The sequence below is a fragment of the Pezoporus flaviventris genome, unplaced genomic scaffold, assembly GCF_033815535.1.
Source record: "Pezoporus flaviventris isolate CSIRO_AGI_PZ_B2104156 unplaced genomic scaffold, CSIRO_AGI_Pfla_v1 ptg000010l, whole genome shotgun sequence".
Classification (NCBI taxonomy): Eukaryota; Metazoa; Chordata; class Aves; order Psittaciformes; family Psittacidae; genus Pezoporus; species Pezoporus flaviventris.
This window is the reverse complement of record NW_026892558.1, coordinates 1,176,129-1,187,989: the sequence shown is the minus strand read 5'-3', so window position 1 is coordinate 1,187,989 and position 11,861 is coordinate 1,176,129. Positions and strand designations below refer to the sequence as shown.

At 51.2% G+C, this 11,861-nt stretch overlaps 1 protein-coding gene across 2 annotated transcripts in view; it reads left to right on the top strand.

Annotated features, from left to right (window-relative positions):
- Nucleotides 1-5,108: 5,108 nt before the first annotated feature.
- Nucleotides 5,109-11,861, top strand: part of MAPK4 (mitogen-activated protein kinase 4) — a 45,386-nt gene continuing 38,633 nt past the window's right edge. For both annotated transcript variants that reach the window (XM_061450474.1, XM_061450473.1), the window contains exon 1: nt 5,109-5,128. The gene's annotated coding sequence lies outside the window, so the exon portion shown is untranslated. The remainder of the gene's footprint in view (nt 5,129-11,861) is intronic.

Here is an 11,861-nt window from a genome sequence, read left to right as displayed (position 1 = left end):
CACTTCAGCTGGAGAAAAAAAGGCTCAGGAGAGACCTTGTCACCATGTTCCAGTATTTAAAGGGTGGCTACAAAGAAGATGGAGACTCCCATTTTAGAGGGAGTCCCATGGAAAAGATGAGGGGTGATGGGCACAAATTAATCCTGGGGAGATCCTTTCTTTCACCAAAGGGAAATCTTTCACCATGAAAACAACCAGCCGTTAGAATAATCTCCCAAGGGAAGTGGTAGACTCTTCAATGCAGGACAGTTAAGCTTCGGCTGACAGGGTGCTGGGACATCTAGTTTAGGTCATTCTTTGCCTAGAAAGTTTGGACCAGATCCAACCTTGAGGTCCCTTCCAACCTGGTATTCATGATTCTATGACCTGTCTTTGGTGTTTTAAAGGTAGATTAAAGAGGAAGGTGTGATGCCTGTTGGTTCTGATGTCCTTAGTCATGGTGGGAAGGGCATTGTGCACCAACAGCTGCTTCACTCCACTAATATGCCCCCACCAGCCGGGACTAATGTGCCTAGCTGCTTTGCAGACACCAATATTGAAGTATCTGTTTGATTTATAACACTTTGGAGAGAAATCAGGACACGTGGTGGGTTGGAGCGATTTAATTTCCTCTGCTTGACACAGTCGCAGCACTTTCCTGTCCCACTGTTTTTAATTTCCACTTTATTTTTTTTTGTACATTCATACTTCTCTGGGGCTACTGATCGCATGTTACTGTCACACAGTCCCCTGGGGAATTCATCTTTTTCTGATGGCATCAGTGCAAACGCAGAGTGATTTCAATGGAGCTACCAGAACTCATGCAGCTGGACCATGCTCTCATGGTGCTTTATGCTGGTGTTGAGCAGACCAAGAGGCATCTTGGGTCAGAAGCAGGAGGGGGCTGGTCTTGCAGTTGTGTTTGCTGCTCTGTGATCTGTACAGAGCTTGTCTGGATGAGCACTCTGTTAATTATCTCCATCTGCTGACAAGGAGTCCAGACCCAATGAGATTGCTCTCCATGGGCTCCTGGCTGTAGCACCCACAGCTCCCCTTGCTCTGCTGCGCTGGCTGTGTGCTTCTCCCAGAAAGCTGGAATTTGTTTACCCTGAACCAATTTATCTTATTTCCAGTTTAAAATACAAAAAGTACATGGGTTACAGCAAAATAATTGGCAGCCTGCTGATTAATAATACAGCTGACAGAACTAAATTGGGCTGCAAGCTCAAAGCGCTGAGGAAAGCTAAAATTTGGTGAGCAATGTGCAACAGAGAGAAGACTGCCGAGGCAAGCAACACTGTTTTGCTGCCTCACACAGGAAACCCGATTCTGTTAAATCCCCTTTTCCCTACCCCACCATACAACCTTCCATCCTTTGAGGTGGTCAAGACTAAGCTGTGAGGAATCTGATCTGAGAAGATGTGCTCCAAGATGGACTGGGTTATTCCAGAGGTCCCTTCCCACATAAGTTGGCCTGTGGTTCCCCACAAGCAACTGTAACATGGGAAATTCTTACCACACAGAGTAATTCTTAAAATGCTGATGTATACGAGCAAGTTTTTTCTTCTTTCATGGGTCCTTAGGTGCTCCCAAAGCCCACCAGTTGGTCTTAGCACCTCTGGAACTGTGGCCACTTTTACACTGATTCTTCATTTTATCAACTTTGTTATGAGAAAAAGTCTATTCTCTACCTGTTGTGTGTGGGTTGGTGAAAGCATCAATGATCCATCCCAAGGTGTACTACTGCAGGTCACTAATGGACAGGGCAACCACATGACATGTTGTACCTTGTTCCAGGTGCTGATAAAACACTGGGAAGTGTCTCGAAAAGAAGGTATTAAAAAGGATGTGCTGAATGTTCCCTTTGGGAACACTGGTGCTGGGCTGACTCCTACCACTTCACTGATGACACAGGTGTCCAGGTCTGGCAGGGAATTTCTGAGCCTCATGCATGCTGTAAGCACTTGGAGCAGGTAATGATTTAACTTCCTAAATATGCTGGAGAAGTCCTGTAATGAGAGATGCAACAATATTATGCAGGACAAACATTTTGCAGTGGGTATAAGGGCATTGTTTTGCAGCTGGGGTTAAATCTACACACAGACAGGGTATAAACCCCCAGTACAGTCTGAAAATCACCCCTGTGGGCCTCAGCTTGCTTGCCTGTCAAAGGGGTGAATTTTAGCCTCTAAATAAAATGCTGCTGCGGTTAGACAATTCAAATGCCCCCTCTCTCTATGAACATATGAAGTGTAAGAAAAGGATAGAGCAGAGTAAAGCAGCCTCTTCCTAAAGGTGTCTGTCTAATAGCCCAAGCCTGCTGCAGGAAAGCCAAATCCCTGACTTCCAGGACTAATGCTTCACTATTCTGCGTTTGCCTTCTCTGTGCTTCTCACAGAGGAGAGGGAGAGAGCTTGGATTAAAATCCACGTTATGGCAGGGTTAAAAAAGAGGTTCTTACAGCTCCCACTATTGGCACACGCTTCAGGCACCAGCACTGCCTGCTTTGATCAAGCGCGCTGGGTCCCTCCTCACCAATCATGGGAAATTAATGTAAACACTCAGGTTATGGAAAGCTTTGCTTCTCTTCTGCTTACAAAGAGACACAACTCCTCATGCATGAAGATGCAGCACAGGCCTGTGATTATCTATTCAGGCTCTACAGTGTTTAATTAAGTCCCTCATCATGTTACCATTCTGTCTCTCTTCATCCCACGTGGAAACACATTGTCTTGCACTCATCTCATGCTAGAGAGCAGGAGCACCTGTGTGTATATGCATGTGCCACAACAGCACCATTATGCACCCACAAGTGCCAAAACCCTGCAATTTATGGCGCGCAGTTTGAGTTGTGCCAACAGCACATGCTTTAAGTATGCCATTTCCATTCATTACACGTGGCAGCTTGGTGGTCATGATGAGCTATTGCTGAGTTTAATCACTGCATTTGAACGGAGATACCCCTTTCTCTCATCAGCGTTCAGGACAGATTCTGCCAGGCTGTGGTGTTTATTGCTGGAGTGGTGTGAGGGCTGCTGCACAATGCAAATGGAGTTTGTTTGTCACACAGCGCTGCTCTGGCAACAGGGTCCTGGAGCCAAGGTCCTGTGAGGTGCTGAGCACTGCTGGGTTTTCTGAAATGCTGGTGCTATCCAGCCTCTACCAAACAAACCAGCTCTTTAAAAGAAAATATAATTTATTATGTGCATCGACATACACTTACTGCTTCATTGCAAGGACCATCGAGTCAGTGCCGAGGGTATCACCACATGGTTTACTGTAATAAAACCTTGAAGCAATATGCCAGTCAGTAGATGTTTGAGAACACCTTTGCCCAAGAACCCCCATTTTGCCCCAAGAAGCTCTTCCAAGAGCAAGGTCCTGCCCCTGGCTCAAGGCAATCCCCTGAACAAACACAGGCTGGGGGAGAGGGGATGGAACAGCCGTGAGGAGAAGGACTTGGGGTGTTGGGTGAGGAGAAGCTCCCCGTGACCCAGCTTCAGTGAGCGCTTGAGCCCAGAACCCCCCCGTCTGCTGGGCTGCACCCCCAGAGTGTGAGCAGCAGCTCAGGGAGGGGATCCTGCCCCTCTGCTGCGCTATGGGGAGACCCCCCCCTGCAGTCCTGATCCAGCTCTGGGGCAGCAGCACAAGAGGGACGTGGAGCTGTTGGAGCGAGGCCAGAGGAGGCCATGGAGATGCTGCGAGGGCTGGAGCAGCTCTGCTCTGGAGCCAGGCTGAGAGAGCTGGGCTGGGGCAGCCTGGGGAAGAGAAGGCTCCTGAAGGGGAGACCTGAGAGCAGCTCCAGTGCCTGAAGGGGCTGCAGGAAAGCTGGAGAGGGGCTTGGGACAAGGGATGTAGGGACAGGCCAAGGGGAATGGCTTTAACCTGCCCGAGGGGAGACTGAGATGAGCTCTTAGGCAGAAGCTCTTTGCTGTGAGGGTGCTGAGGCGCTGGCACAGGGTGCCCAGAGAAGCTGTGGCTGCCCCATCCCTGGCAGGGGCCTGTTTAGTCTGGAGAAGAGCAGCCTGAGAGGGGATCTCACTGATGCAGATCAATATCTCAAAGGTGGCACCAGGAGGATGGTGCCAGGCTCTTTCCAGTAGTGCCCAGTGACAGGACAAGGAGCCATAAAGGAAAACACAAGAAGTTTCACCTCAACATGAGGAAGAACTCCTTTGCATCGAGCGTATCAGAGCACTGGGACAGGGGGGTTGTAGAGTCTCCCTCCCTGGAGACATTCAAACCTGCCTGGACACGCTCCTGTGTGACCTGCTCTGGGTGGCCCTGCCTTGGCAAGGGCAGGACTGGATGATCTCCAGAGGTCACTTCAACCCCAGCCATTCAGGGAACGCTGGCTTGGGGCAGGCCCACATTAACACCAGCCAGAAGATATACGTGGGCTACTGCGGGGGGAAAGGGCAGAAACACAGCCAGGGTTGTGGTGGTTTTGGGAGGGAGGGGGCTCAACACCTCTGTGTGAACCAAATGCACTGGGATACCCTCCTCGGGGCTCCTCACAGGGACCGTGCCGGGGGTGGGGGGGGATGAAGATGGTGACCCAACCCCCTTAGGTGGCTCCTTATAGGGGTTATGGCGGATGTGGGTGTATATATAGGGGACTGATCGCCTCAGGAGGCTCCTCAGAGGGACTATGGCAGGGCGGGTACGGCGATCACAGACAAGATCCCCTCAGGCGTCTCCTCACAGCGGGAGGAGGATGAGGGTGAAGGGACTGATGGGCCCCTCAGGCGTCTCCTCACAGCGGGAGGAGGATGAGGGTGAAGGGACTGATGGGCCCCTCAGGCGTCTCCTCACAGGGACCATGGCGGGGAGGACGGGGTGCGCGGATGACACCCGATTCCCTCTGTCCCTCACAGGGGCCATGGCGGGGCGGGGGTCAAAGACCAGGTTCCCTCATGGGGGCTCCTCACGGCGCGGACACGGGACCCGCTGGGGCCGCTCCCCGCGGGCAGGGTGAGGGGAGCCGGGTCCCCCCCTCCCCGCCGGTCCCTCCCCCGGCAGGTGGCTCCCGCGCGGCGGCGGCGGAGGCCGGTGGGTGACGTCAGCGGCGGGGGCGGGCGCGCGGTGCCGGTGCGCCGGGCCGAGCGGAGCCGGGTCGAGACGAGCGGAGCGGAGCCGAGCGGAACCGGTGAGCGCGGTGCCCGCCCGCAGCACCCCTACGCTTGTCCGCGCCGCGCCGGTGCCGCGGGCTGAGCCCGGCGGGGGGCCCTCGGAGCGGGTCGCGGTGACCCGGGTTCGCTGTGCGGGGTCGGGCAGCGGGGGAGCCCGGCGGGACCCGCACGGCGGAGGGGGGGGGGGGGAGCGGTCCCTGGACCCCCCGTCGGTGCCGGTGCCGGTGCCGGTGTGGCCTCGCCTTTCCCCGGGGCTCAGCGCCGGCCTGCCGGAGACCCCCTCCCTCTCCCCCCCCCCCCGCCTCCCCAACCTCCGTGGCACGGTGCGCTTCGAGTCCGTGATGCGCCGGTTCGCCGCCCCGGAGGGGGAGCGGTGCACATGCATGTGGTTGTCTGCGGCTGTGTGCGTGCTTCGTGTGTGTGCACATACAGCCCCGTGTGCTCGCACGCCGCCGAGCCGGTGGCACCGTGCCGGGCAGGTCCCGGCCCCTTCCCCATCACCGGGCAGGCTGCTTTCGCTCCCCTTCTTCTCGCCGGAACGAGACCTTCCCATCTGGGAGTGTGCGTTGGAGATGGCAGTCGGCCGCGGTCCGAGCGTCCATAGGACCGAACGTGCTCCATGCGTGCGGGTCTGGCGGCCGCTACGGGAAGAGGCTTCACCCCAGGCGGGTGTAATGCGAGCGTCAGAAGCGGCGGGGAGAAACCCCGACCCTCGTGTCCCAGCGGCTCTGACCCGTCCTGCAGCCCCGAGGTGGTGGGTTGGGGGAGAGGTGTCCCCCGGGTCCAGTGTGTGTGTAGAGCTCCGGCTGTTCTCAGTGGTGGAGGTGTTGGGGTGCCTCTGGTACCTGTCTGTGTGCTTGGGTGGAGAAGGTGATGTCCAGATGAGGCCATGGAGATGCTGCGAGGGCTGGAGCAGCTCTGCTCTGGAGCCAGGCTGAGAGAGCTGGGCTGGGGCAGCCTGGAGAAGAGAAGGCTCCTGAAGGGGAGACCTGAGAGCAGCTCCAGTGCCTGAAGGGGCTGCAGGAAAGCTGGAGAGGGGCTTGGGACAAGGGATGTAGGGACAGGCCAAGGGGAATGGCTTTAACCTGCCCGAGGGGAGACTGAGATGAGCTCTTAGGCAGAAGCTCTTTGCTGTGAGGGTGCTGAGGCGCTGGCACAGGGTGCCCAGAGAAGCTGTGGCTGCCCCATCCCTGGCAGTGTTCAAGGCCAGGTTGGACACAGGGGCTTGGAGCAAGCTGCTCTAGTGGAAGGGGTCCCTGCCCGTGGCAGGGGCTGGAGCTGGATGAGCTTTAAGGTCCCTTCCAACAAACCATTCAATGATTCCACAATTACCTGGCCACACGAAATCACGATCTGTTGGACTGTAACCTTCACTGAGGTGATTTGGATCCCTGTGCAATGTGCCACCAACCAGCCACCCATGAGTTACCGGGTTTTTTCTCTGTGTTACAGGTTTATAGTTAATAAAATCCTGCAAAGAATCACAGATGAGACTAATCAGTAACAAAAATCCCTGAGGACCATGCTTGGGTACTGGCTTCCCTCTCTGGTCTTGCCCCATGAAGAGTGATGCTAAGGGCAGTGTCAGCATATACCTAATGTGTGTGGAGATGGTTACACCTGGTGTGAGATTCGTCCTCAAAACATTATGCACTTTGAAGAAATGGGGACAAACTCTGTTGAGGCTCTTGCATCATGCAGCCCTGTTAGCTGTCACAAGAAGAAAGTGTTTTAAATAGATCTAATTCCAGGAAACTCAGCAGGCTGATTGGAATTGCATTTTTAGTCTCCAGTTTGTGTATGTACCTGAGATTTCTGTCCCACTGTTCCTAGCTGGAGTGGACCACAGGTAGCCTGCTGCTCCTGCCTCTTACCTCTCATCCTTTCCGAAAATACTGCACTACACAAAGCTTCCCTGCGTTCCACTGGTTGGTTTTAAAATGCTTTATCTTAGCAGATGTTTGGCAATACTGAAATCTCTGTCATTGAGGGGTTTTAAGACAGGTTATACAGGAGGTTTTTGGGACCCTGCTTTTGCGCAATGGGGGGGGGGCACACGGTTAAACTGTAGACTGAGTTTCTCATTCTCTTTGGCAACCGTTCATCCCATCGGCAGCACAGAACTTGCTTCCAATTTTACTCATGGTACCTAATAGTGAATCTAGCAGCTATCTAATTCTCTATTCTTAGACTGCTTAAGTGCCTTACTTTACAATTAATTCTGCTTGCTGTTCAGATTTAATGGATTCTTTTAGACGTCCTCATCAGTTACTAATGCCTGGACATTTCTTTTTCAGTGCCACTTCTTTTCTCTTTCTGTGCCTTGTAGAAAGACCATGTTTCCACATCTCATTTTTTTCCAGAATGTGTATTTCACGACTTAACTCCTGCTGCTTTTCAAGATTTGTAACTTGTGGGGTCATTGATAGATGCTTTAAGTGAGTCCTGTACTCTCAGTGGTGCTGCTTGCTTTTGGCTTTTTAAAATTGGCCCTTTTAAATTTAGACACTGCTGCCATTATTTTGGGCTCATGGTTTCTGTGACTGGCACAGAAACAACCTATAATGGAAGAGGACTTGGATTAGACATGGCTTTCGTTTTGGCTTCATCCTTGTCTTGTAGATCTGCTGCTGCTCCTTGGGCAATTAATGTTGAAACGTGAGCTACTCCGTGTGCTAGCAGCAGTTTTTCATCCAAAAGACTTATCAGTGTGTTCCTTGGCTTTGGTATTGATTATTCATCAGTTGTTTTGTTGTGGTATTTTTGTGTGCCTGCCCAGGTGTATGTATGTCCTGAATGGTGGCAAGACCCTAACCATTCCTATGACATTGATTCCTGTGATACCGTACCCTAACCCTAACCATTTTTTGATGATTCTAAGATGTTGTCCTCCTTGCACCAGTGTGGCTGAACACGCAGAGTAAAATTCATTATTTATGACCTGCAAATACCCAACAAATAGTCTTTGAGTGTCTTTGACATCACTGCAGAAGATAATCTGCTGTATGTCCCAAACATACTTCATACGTTTTTCACTGTTTTGGCATGTTTAAGCACCAGATCTCTTTTGTGCCTCAATGTCTCCATACTCCTAACTGACAGCTGCACCTTCCAAACCTCCCAAGCTGCGCTTCCCAGGCAGGCACAATGCCGATGGGTGCAGCCCAAGCCTGGCACTGGGAAGCTACTGTGTGTTTCCCATGATCTCTGCTAGGGCAAGGTTAAACAGTCATCTGCTTTGAAGGCTTTCCAGGCAGAATTCCATGTGAGGATTTACAGGAGCCTATTTCAGCCCTACTGAAAGGTGCCAGGATTACCCTGTCCCTGGAGCTGGGTCAGGAGCGGGACAAGCTCACAAATCTCCCTGCTGAAAACTTCCCCTGGCTGGGAGGCTGTGGGGGGAATTAGCGCTGCTTGTTCCCGCAGCGCTTCACATCCGAGCTAAGCCTGTCTTTAAAAAGCAGCCAGCGTGGTTGTGCTTGGAACAAGCAGCTCAGTTTCTATATTATACACAACAGTCATCTCTGTAGGAAGCTGGCCAGCCCACGCCGCTGCAGCAGCCCGGAGCTACATGGCTCTTAGTGTGCTTATCCTTGGGGCGTTCCTGGGAGGACGGGAAGGAGCAGGGGGCACTCAAGGAAGAGGCTTTCTGGAGCACTGGTGTGAGCCTTCATTCCCTGGTGGCGTGAGGAGCATTGCCCAGGTATGTGTGTGTCTGTTGGGTCACTGGCAGGGATACTCCTCCTGAGAAAAGACCCACAGGTCTTACTCCAGGCTGAGTGGTGGGAGACTTGGAGTCCATATGATTTCCCATGGAAGCGGATCAGCTGCATCCCAGCTTCATTTTAGGATCCCTCAAGATTCAGGAAAGAGCAAACAACTCCCCGGGGCTGATAACCATCGGTGTCCATCTGTTCCAGCTGCTCAGATTGTTTGCACAAGTCAGTTCTTGGGCTACACCTGATTTTACAACCCTATTAATTACATGGTAATTGATACTTATTCAACAATTAGCTATGTAAACTGAGATAAAAAGCCCAATCAAATTTCATGTTTCTGAAGGCTTCGAAAGCCCATAATCCCTACCTAAAGGGAACTGCAGAACATCTCTGGACCCTGAGAGAGGCTTGTTCCTACATGTAAGTGAAGTGGGGCAGGGGAATGCAGCACATCAGCTGCAGCCTTTCTAGAAGGAGTTGTTCCCCCTTCCCCATCTCCCATTTTTATGGCTGTGATGCTGCCAATCCTTCTGGAAGGAGCTGGGGGTATCCCCATCCCCAAACCACATGCTTCTGGTCTGGGGGTTTATGGAGGAGAAGAGGCAGAGGAAAATGCAGGCAGGATCATGTCTGCAATCCAGGTGGAATATCTTCCCAGTGGTTGTGCCCTTGCTGGGGCTGTGTGTGTGCTCCATGAACTCCCCCTGCCCCATCCCATGAGATACGGAAAGTTCTGAGCCATTAGAAAGTGCCTTTGGGTAAAGGTAAATTAAACCCTTGCCTGCTGTGAGGAGGCAGGGCTGGAAATGTGAATGTGGAAATAGGTCCCAGCTTAAAATGACTTCAAGGACAAAGGGTAGGTGCTGGGCTTCTCAGGATCTGATTCAGATGGGACCAGTTCCAATTAAAATGAGCTCAAGGAGAATGGGAAGAGAGGAAACAAGATTGTTTCTGCATTTCTGTCAGTTTTGCAGCGTGGAACGCTGAACTGGTTTACATCTCTTCTACAAGCAAGGAAGCTGACCCAGGGAGTATTTCAGATAATTCCTTTTAAGACTTATAATTCTTTCTCTCTGGGAATTCTGCTTTCTCAATGTTTTTTTTTAGTCGAGGTTGTATCAGCTTCAGAAAGCCTTTCCCCAGAGCCTTAAACGCATGTCTGCCTTAGTTTCCTTCCACATATCTCCCAGGCTCAGTGTGGTCAGAAGTGCAGAAATTCCATGAATTAGAAATAACTTCATGTCTCTAGTAAGGCAGGGAGCAGGCAGCTGCTGCTTCTGTGCAGGTAAGCAAGGCTTTTTTGTCTTGCTAAGGAAATCTGGGAGCAGAGAATGGGTGGAAAGGGAGCTGGTGGGGAAGTGGCTGTAGGGCAGAGCCTAAAGGGAAGCCTCGTGAGGCAGAAATGCTTGTGGGGTGGAGGGGAGCGGGTATTGTAATATGGTGTCACCGAGTTATCTCCTTTCTCACTTGAATAAGGGGCAGGGAAACCTCAAAGGGCATCTTGATGGGCTTTATGTTTGCCAAACAGGATCAGTGGCTGATATTATTGACCCTTTTGACTTGTCTCACATCCCACCTTCACCTGAGTCTTATCCGCCCCTGTTACCAGACAGGGGTTTGTTTATTCTACCTATTTAAAGAGAAAACAGAAATTCCCCAAATACCTGCTTCTGCTTGATTTCAAGCACGACAGACGTCCGTGCCATCTGCGTGCCCCATCAGCTTTGCCTGGGGATTCAGTTGCATCGCTGCATCCCTGATGTTAAGGCAGGTGAGCAGCTCAGCACAAGCCACCTCAGGTTTGTGTCAAATACCAGCTGATTAACACAGTGTAAATGCTGCAGAAAGCTCTTTGCTGAGCTGGGTGAGGTGGTGGAGGCACAAACAAGATTGTTAGTGGCACTAATCGGGACTGGTAGGAAGGAGTTTGATCAGAGCATTTGAAAGGCCTCATTATCTTGTGTGTGCAGAGAGCAGGGAGTCAATTGTGCATTCGGGGAAGGCTTTTACAGTCCTTTGTCTCCTTAAGTCATTAGAAATGCCATGATCTCATCTGTTAGAAAGATGTGTCTAAGGGTGAAAAAATACTAGTATCTGTGAGCTGGAAAGGTAATCGCTGCCTGCTCCTTAAACACAGCAAAATGGGCAGAGTGGTTCTGGAAGGAGGGAGGAAGTTTGAAGGAAATTCCTATTATAATGCTTGCAACATCTTTTCAGTACACAAAAACGTGGTGTGTTCCAGCAGATCCCCGGGGCAGCCACAGGATCAATGCAGTAGCTGAGCAGCTGGGGAAGAACCATCACAGCAAAGTCTGGAAAACTCCTTTATCCCTACAGAGGAGCGTGAGTTGGTAGTTTTGCTCATCTCACCCGTTTCATTTCATTAGATACTGAGGAGAGACAAGTCCTGCAGGCCTTGGAAAGGGTTGGGGATGCTGCTTTTAATGCAGGACATCCCATGTTGGGATGTGGGATGCCCATCCTCCATGGAGTCAGCAAATCTCCCAATGATTTGGACCTGTATCCCAGAATCTAAGCTCATCTCCTACACTGGCTTCGTCTACCTGAATAAATAAATCTCATGTGTCTGCTACTACTCAGACAGTAAAAGTAATCTTTATTGCCATAATACGTTTGTCAGCTTTCCTTTATCTCAGCAAAGTACTGTAATATCTGAAAAATGCTTTAGAAACATAAGCGTATTTTTGAGCAATAAATACTGAAAGAGTCTCCAAGACTTGAGTCTTACAAACCAAACCACTCAGCCAGGTTTTCTTGGCATGATTCCTTTTGCAAAATGGGTATCTTACTGCCTGCTGGAGCCAGAAGGGAAGAAAGGGATGAAGGCAGTGGATTGCTCCATCCTGATCATTCTTTTACGACCCTGTGTAGAGCAGAAGGGATATTTCAGAGCAATATTTGACTAAATGAGGGGCACCGGTGGTCTAGAGCCCAAGCTGGTGCAGAGGACTGTCACTGCATTGCTCTCAATGAAGCATAGGGTGGGATGATGCTCTAGCTCTGTATTTAA